This window comes from Streptopelia decaocto (assembly GCF_964273445.1).
Source record: "Streptopelia decaocto genome assembly, chromosome: 11".
NCBI lineage: Eukaryota > Metazoa > Chordata > Aves > Columbiformes > Columbidae > Streptopelia > Streptopelia decaocto.
In genome coordinates, this window is record NC_138666.1 from 14,378,823 (window position 1) to 14,393,634 (window position 14,812).

Genomic DNA, 14,812 nt, shown 5'->3' on the forward strand with positions numbered 1-14,812 from the left:
TCATCCCAATTCCCCTCTTTAGATCCTGTAAACAAATCCAATCACTGGCTGTTTAACATTTTTATTATATAAATGCCAACATGCAATAGAACATTACTGGGTATTGCTAATAATGGTGTGCATTTCAGATGTATTCTCTTTTTGTCAGAAAACCCCTTAAACCATATTCTAATAACTGTGTATAAGATATAATTGGTAAGAAGCATCACATTCAACGACCAGGAGGAATATCTCTGTAGTGCTTTTTGTTGCTCCTGTTTTCATCTAAAGTAACCACCAGACATTTCAGTTCCTTCAAGGAAAAAACAACCCGTGTCTCCTGTGATAACCCAAATGTGCAGACACGCTGATAAATAAGATACGTTTACAATTCTTTTATTACTGTATTCTATGACAAGATAAAATAAACAGTATTTTGTGGAACATTACAACTTATTACCAAGCTAAGCTACTGTCCAAAGACGCTGAAAAATTCCAGTATAAATACACTTTATTTTCAGCTGGCTCATGGATGATTAGGGCATCCTAACACTTTGACAATTTTCATATAATACTATGAAGAATTTCATGATTTCCCTTCATCTTACTGCTGCTGCCAGCTCAATACATCTTTTTCTAGTAAAAATTATACAAATCTACGGTTTTTACTCTTCTCATACACCATAAATCCTCAAGATAGTTTCATACATGTTAACTACAATCTGTCTTCCCTCCCCAGCCTCTCCCTGGAGTTCAACCAGCAAAACCTCAGATATATTGCACAGAAGAGGAGCAGAACATAAGGAAACATCACTTTGGTGAGATCTGAGTAATTTCTATTTATAAATATCTACCTGTATTTCTTTTACATAAACAATAGTGAAGGACCAGGAAAAGGTTGGGTCATCAACTGGCATCTGTTTCTCTGCATGAGATGTCCCAAGAGAATAATATTTACTGAGCAAACATGAGTTACATGATGGACCATAATGCAGACTTTTCAAATTGTCTTGGCAGCTGTTCACCTGTTGAATAGCTCTGTGACTTTCTGAGGAATTATTTGCTTGATCCTGTCAAGGCAGAAGAAAGAATTTTGACATATACAAAAAGCCATCTATGCTTTTCTCTTTAATAATCTCCCTTCACAATCTCCTTATTTATGAAGCCTGACTTTACTGATGAGAAGGGACAGGCAGATCTTTGGCCTTAAGAGTTTCTCTCTGCCTTTGTTTTAAAGGACTTTCTTTGGGTTACTTCTCTGATTTTTCCTGCTCTGCTTATCCTCAAGATATTCCCATTGCTCCCTGGGCAGCCCGGCTCCTGTTGAGAGGCAGAAGAAGCTGCACCCAGAACCCATGTGCTGTCTCCGTCCCTCCCCATTAACCAGCTCTTTGGGCCTCATCGCTGTGGGCTTGTCGATGGGTGCTCAGCCCAGCCTTCATCCAAACTGGCGCTGGTGGGAGAACGTGCTGGGGTCCCTGCCTGGCCCCTCAGGGCACTGGGGAGGAAAATCCAAATACAAACTAAATGTTCTTGGAAAGTCAGATATCCTACCAAAGCTCATTTCCTTGGTGTTATTTTCTGCTCCTCTTCTTTCTAATTTTACCACCTGTAGTGTAAATTTTTATGATAGGCTAGCAAAAGAAGTAAATACACTGTTTAGTGTGCCACTGCCTGCTGTTTCCTCTGTTTTGTTATTACACATACGAGTTTATTCTCATTTAAAAATTTTATTTACTGCTATCTTATGCTTCCTTTATCTATGAATTTACTTTTTATTCACTCTGATTATTTGGGCAATAAATCTTTCTTTGTATGGGTCAGAGTATTTGGTATAAGAAGAATAAATATAGTACCTTGTAGCTTATCCCAGTAAGAAGTTTTTGAGTACAAGTAATAGTTACAATGTTTTGAAAAACAAACAAACAAATGAAAAAAGCCACAGTTAAAAAGTGCAATCCCCCAACCAGAGTGCCTATTCCAGGGTGAAGGGCTATGTTATGCACTCAAATTACCATAACTTCAAAAGGCATTCAGAATGCGAAATATATTTTACTGTTTTGTGCTTTAAAGGCTAAATCCAGAAGACTGAAGCAAAACTCCCACTGGAGAGAGATTTGTGTTTTCAATCCATAGTCTTGATGGTGAGCTGTGCAAAGTCCTCAGGGGCGATAATAAGAGTCCAAAAAGCTCATAGATGTCACTTCGCAGGACAAGGACTATGCCAGAGATACTGCAAAGAACTTTGTGAAATGTTCTAAGCAGCCTTTTTTCTGTGCCTAAATTGTGTTGTGGATCCAAACTGGTACATAAATTAAGTACTTCATGCTGCGTTTCAGTGCTTAAAAGGGGCCTTTAACAAAGATGGGGACGGGCTTTTTAGCAGAGCCTGTTACGATAAGACAAGGGGTAACGGTTTTAAACTAAAGCAGGGGAGATTCAGGTTAGAGGTGAGGAAGAAATTTTTACACTGAGGGTGGTGAGAGCCTGGCCCAGGTTGGGCAGAGAGGTGGTGGATGAACCATCCCTGGAGACATCCCAGGCCAGGCTGGACGGGGCTCTGAGCAACCTGAGCTGGTGAAGATGTCCCTGCTCATGGCAGGGGTGGCACTGCATGAGCTTTGAAGGTCCCTTCCAACCCGAACTATTCTGTGATTCTATGATACATGCATCTGATGATTTAAAACATGCAATCTGTGTGGAAGAGTCTAAAAAAATATATTTATAATTTTGACAAATATTTATGTTTTGTTCTCTCTGCCATGACTTAGGGAACACTATTGTTCTTCGTTTTAAGCAAGTAACTGAAGTATTAGTAAGATTTTCTTTCCATGTTCTTAGAACTCCCCAAGGTCTACAGTTTTCTTTGCGGAAACAGTTGCCATTAAATATGCTGTATGTCAATGCAGCAGTGAGGTGGTTAATTTTGACTGAATATTATGCTATATAACCACTTGGCATTTAACTTGAAAAATGACTTTCTGCTTCACCTGTCAGCAGCCCAGTTCTCATCAAATAAGTGAGTGAGAAAAATTTTTAAATTTCAATTTCCTGATGCTATTAGACACTACTTCTTCCATACTTAAACAGTTTAGCAGTGCATGTACATGTTTTGGTATTCATGCCATGCATCACACTACATGCTATTACAATACCTTTTTTGTTTAAAGGGTAAAGAGATGCATGGATCTTTATCTCGGGGTTAGGAAAATGTATTGCAGGAACATGGCCAATCAGGTTTCTGAATAACTTTGTAACATAGTACCATAACCCTGATGCAGTGTGAGGAATTTAAAATACTGGGTGCCTACGACTCCACAGAAAGAAAGCATTCTAGATGGAGACAGCACACACAGTAATCTTGCGCTGCGCTTCCCCTGAAAACCCTTACCTTGTGGAGTATTTGTCTATTTTATCTTTTCTTCTCCAGATACATAATTCTGATAAATCATGTAAAATATTTTTGTATTGTCAGTACATTTGAGAGATTAAAAACATTGTCATTTTGCATTAATGGTATGTTTGCTTTGTTTCTTTTTCAAATACAAAATCAGTTTTCCCTGATGCCTAATATGTCCCCAAACAGTAAGAAAACTTCATTGATATAGGGAAGGCACAAGTGAAAGAGATTTCCCCATTTGATTTTCATTTCTTATGCTACTTTACATAGTTTTTGCTTTACCACTAGTAAGTCTGGAGACATTTTACTCAGGTGGAAAAATGCATCATCTCTGCTGTATTTCCCTCTGTTCTTTGACATTAATTTTTATTGCACATTACAATATGTATAAATCCATAGTTGTATAGTAGCAAACATCAAACATAATTTGAAATAATAGTTCAGTGTAAATATGAGCTGATATCACTAAGATCATTATTATTTGTTCATTTGTTTGGTTAGTCTTGACAATCGTCTTAGTCCTGTGGGTTATGGAACAATGTGGACAGTCACAGTTTGCAGCATTTACTGTCTTAAAAATAGACACACAGAAGACAGGTGGTACTTAGGGATCCAGGGGTGAAAATTACATGCTGGTTTTTTAAGTCATGCTTATAGTAAAACAAAAAAAAAAAAAAGAAAAAAGAAAAAAATCAAAACAAAAAAATCAGTGTGGAGGTAACTTCTACTACTTTTAAGAATGTACAGGATTATCGATTGCATTAATCTGCTGTTTCCATTTTACTGTCGTGTAACTTTGCTAAAATGAAGAAAATTTCATCAGCTTGAACGAGGCATAAACCCCAACCAGAAATCAGACCCAGCATTTAAGAAGTTGTGGCTGAGCTGCCAGGTGCTTTTTAGGTGTCTCTATTCTTGGTAACACTCTTCAGGAGTTTAAGTGTTTCCAAAAATGCGTGTTTTCCCACAGGGCAGCAAGGTCTCCTGAAACTGGTCTGGATAACAGCCCCAGCATCTTCTGCTTAGAGATCCGTTGGGCCGTTCTGCCTTGGTGCATGTTTATAGGTACAAAACTGTGTCTTGGAAGGAGCATTGTCCCCTGAACTTTTGTTAGAAATTTGTAAGAAAGCAAGCTGTATGTGAGTGAGAAAATTAAATATACTTTGTACCATGCGGGAATAAGTATGGGGGTTTAGTGATAGTGACAATAGAATCACCGTGCCCTTAGGGTTGATTATACGTATGCTCTCAAATTTACAAGAATTACTATTTAATGAAACAGCAGTAGACACTTCTAACCAGTGGGTAAATTAGTATATTGCTTGCAAAATGTTGAGTAATTATTAGCTTGATGGTATTGCCCTGGATTTACTCTGTGGTCACTGAGCAGGCTTTGCCCTTCTTCTCCACCCCTGACAGCATGGAGGGGGAGTGCAGGACATCCCATTTGGTGGCCTGATTTCTCCCCATAGAAATGTCTGCTTTGATTTCGTAAACTGAGAAATATGGAAAGTCATCAGTTGTTGCAGCCTTCTCTGTGTAAAGAAGGACATGTTCTATTATGCTGGTAAAAATAAGAATGTTTTTTCTGTTCCATGTATAAGTATACACACATTTTGGATTATGTTTCATAAGGCCTGCACATGAGCATAGTATGGGACTTGGATGGCTCCACATCTTATGGACAGTTACTTCTGCTGCTGACTCTGATCGGATGTCACTTCCATGTGGTGGTTTGGGCTCTTAAATCCTCAAGAGAGGAGTAAAAGCTCCAGAAGATTACCTACTGTAAAACAGTGAGTGGGTTGAAAATTGCATTTTCTGATTTCAGCTGGATGCTATAAGGGTGAGAGGTATATTAAGTTTGTGAAGCCATTGGATGGTGGTTTATGGAGTCCCTATTCAACCTTCTTGCAGGTTTGGGTCTGTAGGAGATGTACACAGCTTGTTTCCCAAGAGCATACAGGAGTCTGTTTGGCGGAGACGGCTGGGGAGAGGAAAATCAATGATAGATGTACCAGTTGTCTTCAACTCAGCCATGAGGTCAGGGTGGGATTAGGACGGGTTTAGGCAGAACAGCAAGAGCAAAAAGTTAAAAGAGCAAGGTGCACAAATCATTGAGCTATCCCTGATGAAATATTTGGCCACAGGGAAACATCAGCATGGTGGTGCACCTATGCCAAGCAGCTCTTCTGGGAGGTCACTTCATTAGAACCAGGTTTGCACTGCCCAAGACACGAACCTTGCCTTTCCTTCCCTGGGGCTGTGTGCTGGCCAAAATAACATTGCATGTGCAAACGTGTCTTGAGGAGGCCTGTGGAGGCTGTAAGACTTGTCACAGTCTAATTAGTTGCTCACAGAAGAGAGATTTCAATTTTTTGGCCGAATCTTTTTGTTTGGAAAGATCCCAAGCCCCTACTTCCTGGGAGCCTGCCTTAGCTGTTAAATCCGCAAAGGGCTGCTCCATGGGATGACAGATTTTATTTTTAATTTTTTTTAATGATATTCTGCTTTATAATGGGATTTTTTTCAAGGTTAAATAAATGATAATTAGAGTCGTGGATGTTCTAACTCAATCGTTTGAATGGGATGTTTCCTTGCTGACCTCCTTCCTGGCAGCATCAAGGGGACTGAGTTCATATATCACTGCAGAAAGCTTATGAGTCCTCTTGAAGAATTATGAAAATTGCTGTGCACAGCTATTTTGTTTCTGAAAGACAAATTCCTTGCAAAAGGTAAGAGCCAACAGGTGAGCAGTTTGCTGTCGAGATGCGGTGCTGTTGTAGCGGCGCAGGGTCTGTACATCGGTACTTGTACCCTTGGTGAGAACATGAGGCCAGTCCTGTCTCGTCTTGCCCTGCAGCCGTAAACAAATAAATCCAGATAAAGAAGTGCACAGAAATCCTTTTGCAAAATCCCAGGCAATATAGGCTGGTATTGAGATTCATTAGTCGCACATGCTCTTAGTCTTTGAAAGCACAAGACTAGCACTTCTGATATTTTCACCCCAATTGTCTGTTGATGGCTGAAGTCTCAGAGCCTCATCAAGTGAATGAGACCCACCTTAGGACTGAGTACCCTAGGACCTGCTGGGGTGAGGTCAGCTCGGGTGGGAACCTGGGACAAGTCTGTCCTGCAGGGTTTGTGATCAAAAGCCAGGAGGTCTGGCCTCACAGACTTTCAGCTGGAAAGAAAATGGTTAAAACGACTCTGATTCCTTTACAGTGCAATAAAATAAGGACAAAGACCATATCTCCTAATTCTGCTGTCATTTGTTAACATCTCATCCTTCACACATTTTTTTAATCATTGGAGGGTATTTGCAAATATTTAAAAATGCTCTCTCTTCCTTCAGGAATTTTTATATTGGGTTTTATAGAAGGTTTATAATAGAGCAAATAACAGCCTGGGTGAAATTCTGGGAATTCTTCTGTAGTGCATTTCTGCATGATAATCATTATGAGATTGCTTCCCCACTGCTTGCTTAATGCAGCTGTCCAAGTTTTGTATTTAGTGGGAATCCAATTTGTTTTAAGAAATTAACAAAACAAATACTTAAGTACTGTGCTGAACATATCGTAAAGTTTTATTCATTTTGGTGAGAAGGAAAAAAGCATTATAGTGCTCATGGAACAGCCTTTGAAGCCACATTTATGAAATTGAATCCCTACCAAAATAATTTGCTCATGTTAATACAGATGCCGTATGGCATTGCAGCAATTATTTTATTGTTCTCGTCTCCAAACTGTGTCGAACTTTGCTGTGACAGTGGTCTAATATCTGTTTAGAGAGGCAGGCTGACTGCTTCATTATGGCAGCGATGCCCCTGATTTGCAGAGATGCTGATAGGAACTGTGTGCTCCTCAGATACGGTTGTGATATTTATGCTTCTCAAAGGAAAGAGCATCCTGGCACTCACAGATAGAGCTGCTGAGTCTTCCCGTTCTTTCGTGTAGCCCAGCACATGAGATAATTTCTTTGCTCTTCACAGCAGACACTGTTAGTCCCTGTGACCTCAGTCACTGTGGCATTGCTCCTCTGAACGTCCTCTGCTTAAAAGCACAGGGGAAAAAACAGCTCTTTAGTGTGTCTGGCCACAGGAGCACTGTGCATCTCATAGTGGGCTTTCCAGCTCATTTCTCTCTCTCAGTGCAGCCTCTGGAAAACTTCCTCCCTCCAGCTCAGTTGTGGCTTCTTCCTCTCCAGCAGATTCCTGTAACTTGCTGTGCTGGGAGGCGTTCAGTCCCCTTCATCAGCCCCAGGACCTGTCGTGCCCGGTGCTGGCTCTGTTCTCTACCTCCCTTCTCCCAAATACTGGAAATCTGGGCCTTTTGCTTGTGTGCACTTGGAGGGCCAGAGTTGGACACAGAATTTGCTGTTCTTTACTAACATGCTCTGAGCTATTTCTGCAAGATAAATGTTATGTTCAGCCACTGCTATTTTTCCCAGATATCTGCTAGCATTTAAAAATAATCACACTTGAAATTGTGCTCCTGCCAGTACAAGGAGTGTACACTGAACATGAAACACAGGTGCATCTATGAAGTTTGTTACTGTGTTTTGTTTGTTTGTTTGTTTGTTTGTTTGTTTGTTTTAAGGAAAACAAAAACTTGCTAATTGCAAAAATTCAAAGTTAAAAGGTAATATCTGACACCCATTCTTGCCAAGATACATTTAGAGTAGACAGAATGTCCTGGATCTCATAGCCCTCCACGCTGCTGGATGAGCCTGCCGAACTTGCCAGTGCCGAGCTCATAGTTTTTTCTGTGCTTGGCAGCCCCTGTATTTATTTTATTTCTCAAAACATTGGTTTAAAGAAAAACAAAAAGATCAATGTTTTTCCTAACACATGATCTTAAACTTTGTGTTCTTGCTTCATTACAGGGGCCCATATACTTGGCCAGGCAACTGCAGTATTAATGCTTTACCCATACATTGGACTCTACTCCAAAAAGTGTAAGCAATAACCCAAGGGGCAAGAGTGAGGAAAGGGTGTTTCTGAAGAGTCCTTCTCCCTAAATCCCTCCCTGACAGTAGCTAGGCTGTGGCTTCAGAACATGAACCCTGTGCCAGGGAAATCAGCAGGGCATGTCCACAGAGCCCTTATCGCACCCCACAGCGGGTGCGGGCGGGCGGGTGGCTCAGGGCTTGGTCACTGAAGCACAAAGCCTCGGGTACCTGTTGTTTAAATTTGCAACTGCAACAGGTGATGTTTTCTTAAGGGGCCGGCCAGCCCCACTGCACGTCCCCAGCCATGGGGCAGGACTTCATTCCTGACAGGATATTTTGTTTTTGTTTTTTTTAATTGTTTCTGTTGTTTGAGCGTTTTTTGTTGTTTATTTGATTTCTTTTATTTTCTTTATGTTTGTTTGTTTGTTTGTTTCTTTTTCCCTGCAGTGATGCAAACTGCATTAGTCTTTCCTGCTTGTTGTTTTACAGCTAGAAAATCTTCAATGGGCAGTGAAAGGACAAAGAAGATGTTTTGGCAATGAGATGTCTAACTAGCTTTCCAAAACTAGGAGTTTAAAATCTTTCTTAATCTGGTGGATGAATGCCCGATGCAGAATACGTGAATTTCAGGTAATTCCCCTGCCTGCCCACTAACCACTCACACTGAAAGTCCCAAACCCACTTTGCTTTAAAACTAAGTTACAACACAACTTCTCTTACTTCAAACTGACTTCAGTGACGCCAGCTATAGATCTAGCATTGCTGGGTCTACAACTGCCTATGATTTCAAGCTCAATCAAATTGTTTATATGTTTGTTTTCACTGAATTGCTTCTATGTGTCAGCTAAGTAAGCATTTGTAGAGTTTGCTCCATCTCCTTGGAGAAACTCGCAGAACAAATGTTTCCTCCCTGTAAGGGTGACAGTGATGCAATCCTCTCCTCGATGGGGCTGCTTAATAACCGTCTTGCTGCATTGTGTGTTGGATGCTAACAGCAGGAAGCAGTATTTTAAAAGATTTAAATTAGCAGATTTTATTTACCACACTAGTATTCTCATGAGGCATCTCACTTCTATCTAAAAGAGTTTTAAATTATCAGCTTTTATTTATCACAATGGTATGCTCCTGATTTATCACACTTTCTTGTGTGTTATTTACTCAGACCAATATGGCATAAAAATAGCTATGTAATGTAGAGAACTCAGAAACACTGATGTGAATTTTCCAAAAGCAAGGGGAAAATTGAAAACAGTTGAAAATATTAAAGAAATGTTTACTGATATATCTTTTGAGCCAACTTTTGACTGTATATGCTATTGTAAGCAATCAAGGCAGGAGGACCTATTTTAACAGCTTTGCCAGTGCCTAGAAAAGTAGGTTTTGAATTAAATTCTAAAATTTAAGGCTACTGCAGGTGTCTCTAAGTCTCTCAGTTAAAGTCATACCAGTTGAGAGACAAACTGGTAGAAGCTTATGTGCTTTACACTGTTCAGTAGACTGTTGTCTAGGTTCAGATGTCGTTTCAGTTGAATCCTTGTGTAAAAAAAAACGCCAACATTTAAGAGTATCTCATTTTGTTTTTTTTCATCTCTGTAACTGCTTCACTTTTTTCTGCTTACAGAAACATCAAAAGGAATTCAGGCTCACTTGGTCAGAGTCTGGACATCATGTCTTCACAGGAACAAAGAAAGATGTGGTGTGCCCTTCACACATGCTCATATTAAAAATTTATTAGGTAAGTTTCAATATAATTCAATTAATAGGCAGATTTTAAGGCTCTTGTAAGTAGCACAGTAGCAGTAAATGCCAGCTGATATTTTACAGAAATATTCCAAATAAAAATACTGTTTGATTGCAAGGGGGAGCAGAACCTCCAGGAACATATCTTCATTTTTGGTAGTTTAGTCCACAGTAACAAAAACCACATTGTACCAATCAGATATTTAATGAGCCTCTAACTCCATTTCTACCTTATCCCAAAGGTATAGCAAATAGTGCTGCTTTTTTAAAATATCAAGAAAACATCATTTGCTCTAAAATGTCCCTAAAAGCAGGTCTAAATTGCCAATAAAGGCAAGGTAATTGTATCAGCATGGATCAGAAAGCATTTCTCAGAACTGATGAAATAGTTTGCAGTATTGCAGAACCTGAATGATGCTCTCTGTACATTACACTGGAAATATCAGAGACTGGTCTCAGTTTAATTTGCTCACTACTGTGTATTTTGGATTCTCAGGAAATATTTCTCACTAATGTCATTCGTTTTTTCTTTAAATGTAATTTGTTTGGGGAAAGTCAGATGATTTCTGCAATCTAGGGTTCACTTAGAAGAACTTTTGTTTATTTGTCGATTACAGAATACTATTTTCCAAGAAAGCTGAATGCTTGAAAATTCTCAAATCCTGTATTCTTTATTGTATTCAAGATTTTACACATTTCAAACTTGAAAAAAAATTGCAAGATTGTTGTCCAGCTTATCAGTTCTGCCTCAGTAGTTACACAATCATTTGACAACCAAACACACATACAGTATAAATATTTAAGAAAAAGCAAATTACATTAAGTTGCAGTGTGATAGATGCAGTTGTAGCTACTTATCTTTGAAATATTAAACTCTAGACATTTATATCCACACAAAAAAGAGTTTCCTGCCATTTGATGAGAATTATGTGCCTGGCACTAATAAAATATTAAACTCCAATTTAAAAGATAAGTATCTTACCCACTTTTTTCATAATAAAACATTTTACAGTGCATATGAGAGCTAATATGCATCAGAATTTCCATACAATACTGTATTTACAAACTTTTATGAAAGTTTTGTGTCTGCATTTATTAGTTGCTGCCTCTATTTAAGCACTTATTATTTCATATAATGACATTGTGTGTTTCAATAATGCATGATAGAAGGCATACAAACAGGCTTTATTTTTTGTAGCGAGCTTTTCTTTTGTTACAGGTGACTGCTGCTAGTTAATTAAATGTAGATAGCCCCTGAAAATTGCATTATCCTTTTCTGTCCCTATTATATAAATTAATGTCAAACTGATGCAATGTTTCATGTTTAAAATAATAGATACATGTGTTAAAAATTATAGCCTGCAGTTTTCTTATTTGACAATGCATTATTTTCAACTGGAAATGTCAGTTTCTAACCTTCTGCCAAGAATATTTTGTAAAGGGCAGTAAGTAATAAGTGGTAGTTATCAAATATAGTGTCTTTTGAAATTTGAACAATAGTGTATGTGGAGAAAAAGTCATAATACACAGTGTTTCTATTTCAAAAATAATCTCATAAAATGAAATGATCAACAGATGGTTACCACTAAGAGGAAAAGAAGTTCCTTTGAATGAAGAAAAGTCACCTTTTCCAGCAGATGAATTCCAGAGTGTCGCCTGTTCCATTTTCAGCAAGTGGTTCATTTTGCCTTTTCTTTTCCAATTCTTGATATAAAAGGGTGTTTATTAAAAAAATAAATAAATAAATAAATGAGTTTATCTCAGCTATCATCCCATGAAGTAATCTGAAAGCTGTAAAAGCATTAATATGTTTGTCAATGTCTTATCAAACTCCATGATCTCCCAGCTTTGCTTAACTACCTTAATTGAATGATATCACATTGATTTCATTAAAAGAAGCTACAGTTAGGGCTTTTTTTCCTCTTCTCATAATTATCCTTTTTTTTTTTTTCAATTTACAAATATATTTCATTAGACTCTTTCTACTACGGCTTTTTGTATTGTGATCAATGTCAGTAGACAACTCTGCCTTTTTTAATTACTGAACTGGGTGATTAGAGTTAATAAGCTATGAGATGTAAATACTGCCATTTCAAATAAACAAGAAAGCACTTAGAAACCAAAACAAAGCCTTTCACTGAACTCAGGCACAACATACTCTGAGAGAAATGTAGTATGAGTGATTTAGTGCATTACTTACTGTGAAGAAAGATGTACCTTACTTTAAACAGCAAGATACAGCAGAAGGTTTGCAGGGTTTGAGATATTATTTTAAAAGGTGCAGCTTAAAATCTACCATATTTTCAGATCACAAAGGTCTTGTATTTATATTTCCCACTTTTCAGCTGAAGAGATGGTTGTGCTCTCATAAAAATACTTTATAAACAGAAAGCTTTGGTTTTCACTTTTCCTCTGGAAAGGATACCCTCCATGCTCTCAAAGGCAGCCGCTTTACATAAAATCATCAGCTGCTTCTAAAAACGGTGTTGGGAAGCAGAAAACCTTTCTTTGTATATGTAGTCTATATCATTTAAGATATGTAACATAAACTTAGGTTTTGGGTTAAGAACTAAGAAATACTATTTTTTAGAACAGCAGGTACATAACGGTACAACAAAGAATTTTCCTCCCACCTTATGGTTCCTTATACTTCTACCTGCAAATTGTATCCATACAGATGGCAAGGTATGTACACATGTGTTTGTGCACCAGTAATAACTTTACTGGGTTGTTTTTAAATCAATTATATATTTTATTTTAAGTGAGAGTTTGTTACTTGTGAGAGGGATGTATTTTTTCAATTTCAGATTAACTTTTCATTAATGTCCGTACATGCCTATTTTAACTCTTTTCAGAAGGTGTCTGTTGACGTTATGGTGTTTTTGTAAACTCTTTAAAATAATAATAAAAAACCCCTGTTACAATCACAAAGCCTATGAAATTGGTGCCTAATTATGGCCAAGATAAACTGCACTTAATATCTATCTGTTGTCAACAAGGCAATTTGCCCGACGATGTCTTTAAATCCTTCCCTTAAATTGTTTTTCATACGAATTATTGTAAATGGTTCTATTTAAGAGTCCATTCAAAAGAGCTGATGGGTTTGTCTTTAAAAAAAAAATAATAAAGATAATAATAAAAAAATCAATTAGAGAGGTAAATCTGTGTTGTCAGGATCAGGTTTTGTTTTGTGGTTTTTTTGCTTGTTTGTTTGTTTTTGTTTTTCATGGAGGTCTCTGTGACCAATTTTCTGACAGTCCCTAGCAGCACAATATTTTGAAAGCAGCATGTCCTGGTTGCCTGTATGATTTTATTAGTGCTGCTGCCCAGCGCTCTTACAAGGTTACGTGGCTGCTGCCCCAGGGCTTTCTTGTGGTGGCGTGAGGACCTTCTCCTTCCCCAGGGCCCCTGGATGGCCAAGAGGAAACAGTGAGAGCACCAGGATCTCTGCAGCTGGGCACCTCCTCAGCATTGATGCCCCAGGTGGGATGGGGCCAGGTGGGCACCCCAGCTTTCCTGGAGTTGCTCCATGGACTGTGTACTTCAGATCCCAAGGACTGCTGCTTCAGTCTCGCAATTGGGAAATTTTAATCTCTCCCTTCTTAAATCTTTTTGCAGTGAGAGATTTCAAGTCAAATGTGTTTCTGCACACTTTTCCTGAGAAGGCAGATTTACATATGCATTAGGTTCATTTTATCAGAATACACACACAGCAATGACACATCTCATTGACAATGTGCTGTCTGATGGATAACTCCATACAAAACACATATTTGAAAGGAAAATAGGAGGAGGAATAGGATTAGGAGTCTGTACATAAGTGATATCATGTTTTCTGAAGATGAACTACGGGAATGTCTTGCCCTACTTCATATTTTTAGATTATTCAAAGATCCAACAAGTGTTTTGCAAGTGTAAGAAATTCTTTGCCGTATAGCATCATCATACAGAAACTTCATCCCCTGGGGAGTTGCGGGAGAGCAAACAGAGATGATGATGTTGCTCATGTCCATCAGCGTATGCTGGAGAGGGCTACGGCCCCATCACTATGAGCGCCTAAGAAAATCCATAGCTTTGATTAGGATTTAATGTTTTTTATTTGGGGGGGTGCGGGAAGGTGATAGCAAAGCAGACACCTCAGAGGCTGGCTTCAGGGTGGGACTCAGCGTTGTCATCAGCCTGTCTCCAAAGATGAGCTCTAATTTCATATTTGTCATTAATGGTTGATGAGAGTGTTTCACACCTCTCCAAATCAGCTGTGTAAGTGCCTGTGTGTTGGTTTAAAAGAAGAACAGAGCAAAATGTTTGTGTGCATGAGAAGAGAATCAGTAATATTAAAATATTGTTAAATTCTTCTTGGCTGAGCTAAGTTGTTCACATAGCAGAAGAAAGGTAACAAAAACATCCAGAAAGTTCCTCAGTGTTTTACCTCTGTGTTTTCCAAGTATGTCATTTCACTGCCTATTCACAGTGTTTCATCCTGATGTTTTCAAAACAAAAAATGTTGGTTTATTTCACCTGACTTTGTTCTGAATTTTTCTTATTTTTTTGTTGTTTTGTTTATTTTTTCATTTACTTTTACACTAAATGAAAATATGATTTGAAACAAATACAGCATCTTCCTCCTCAAAGGATTTATTTTCTAATCTTTCAGTTTACCAAGAGTTTTGAGAAGAAAAAAAAAAGTCTCCTCTCAACTGTAGTTTATTCTATTGTTCTAGGCCTCTCATGGAGCAAAAATAC

At 38.3% G+C, this 14,812-nt stretch overlaps 1 long non-coding RNA gene across 1 annotated transcript; it reads left to right on the forward strand.

Moving 5' to 3' along the window:
- The first annotated feature begins 508 nt into the window (after nucleotides 1-508).
- On the forward strand, nucleotides 509-12,979 carry LOC309444676. The gene is made up of 5 exons (XR_014185136.1): nucleotides 509-797; nucleotides 2,053-2,123; nucleotides 5,015-5,175; nucleotides 9,951-10,064; nucleotides 11,645-12,979. It is a non-coding gene; the product is annotated as an uncharacterized lncRNA (long non-coding RNA).
- Nucleotides 12,980-14,812: the final 1,833 nt, after the last annotated feature.